Raw genomic sequence first — 1,552 nt, forward strand, 5'->3', positions numbered from 1 at the left:
TATTAGAGGCCGGTAGATCTATTCTCATAAATAAAACACTGGATACTTAACTTTCACAGTATATTGCCTTATTTTAGATACAATTCATCACTTAGCACAAAAGCGCGCGGAGTCGTCTCCGCGCGTCCCTTTATTCTGACGTTTGATTCTCGTGTGACATTGACGTATTGTCAATGTCACTATGACAGCATCACATTGGCTATAACGATACCGCTATTTTAACGTTTTATATTTTTCACAATTAACAGTAGGTGGTAGTCAATATTCATTATTAATTTATAGTTAACTAGCTGACCCGGCGAACTTCGTACCGCCTTAGCGTAGAGATTTTCTTAATATTTTTTTCCGTAAGAACCATCCTTGGACTTCCACAAACATTTTAAAAAAAGAATTATCGAAATCGGTTCAGCCGTTCACACGTGATGCCGTGACAACGCGAAACGGGTTTCATTTTTATATACAGTGTGTCCGGGCATGTAGTGATCAAACTTTAAGGGCGAAATCTATGGACAATTTTATCGGTGAAAATACTTTAAAGGGTTATGCCCACTTAGTATGGGACCTTTGGCCTGAGGTGGACAGACATTACAGCATGTAATTTGTTATTTATTAAATAGTCTATACCAGTAAGAAACAGAATATAAGTATCATTTTGTATCAAAGTCCTTAAAATTTTTTTTTTTTTGCTTAAGACAAGAAAGGTTAGAAGCAAAATAAAACACCATTTTTTTAAATTATTATTATTTTAATCTGACTCATGGGTCAATCAAATATTGTCTAGGAACTAGGCAGGTGGAAATACATGTTCCTGATACCTTGCCCAGCTCAAAAACCACAAAATTGTCATAACATGAGCACAGCAACCTACTGTTATTCGGCCAATATAAGGGCAAATGAATCCTCGTCCCATCATGTGTTTGTTGGGGCTGCACAGTATGTGTAGCAGCTCGATTAGCTCACTGCCATCAGGGATGACATATTTGGTCAGATCCCCGCAGCTGAAACAAAGAAATTAATTATGGTATCATTCAAAATTAATTCTTTAAGAAGTATTTGTATAGAAAAAAATATACACTTTGTTTAAATATATCAAGCCAATGTCTTTAATAAAATATAATGAAAATAATTATAAAAAAACTTACTTCACGAGGTGAAATCTGTTCCATTATTACATTATTTTCGAATATGTGATTCTCTTTCCGTGTTAATATGCAGTCTATGGAACGTATTTGTAACAAAGATAATCCACGTTAACTGTGACCAGTGCTAGTGATTGCTTCTTCATTTGAAATATTATTTGTCCTTGATTGGTGCAGAGCCACACCGTGGCCACGGTTCAACATGAGTGACAACATACACTGCTGTTATCAATCTAAAAAAAAAGGTTTGATTAGGATTATGGTACCTAATCTACGGTAAAGGTAGTTGATCAAATACATTGTAAAAGGTATTCAACAAGTCCACACGCTCATTCAATAACTTACCAGCTGAGGAGTCATCCACTGACATTAAAACCAACTGAACTTAATAAACTCTAGGCTATGTCGCCTCC

At 35.5% G+C, this 1,552-nt stretch overlaps 1 long non-coding RNA gene across 1 annotated transcript; it reads right to left on the reverse strand.

Annotated features, from left to right (window-relative positions):
• Positions 1–1,186: 1,186 nt before the first annotated feature.
• On the reverse strand, positions 1,187–1,526 carry LOC114356138 (uncharacterized). Its single transcript, XR_003656169.1, has 2 exons — positions 1,485–1,526; positions 1,187–1,372 (listed from the first exon to the last, which is right to left on the reverse strand). It is a non-coding gene; the product is annotated as an uncharacterized LOC114356138 (long non-coding RNA).
• Between the last annotated feature and the right edge of the window lie 26 nt (positions 1,527–1,552).

Source organism: Ostrinia furnacalis, unplaced genomic scaffold (genome assembly GCF_004193835.3).
Source record: "Ostrinia furnacalis isolate ACB-3 unplaced genomic scaffold, ASM419383v2 OfSCF2668, whole genome shotgun sequence".
NCBI classification, from domain to species: Eukaryota; Metazoa; Arthropoda; class Insecta; order Lepidoptera; family Crambidae; genus Ostrinia; species Ostrinia furnacalis.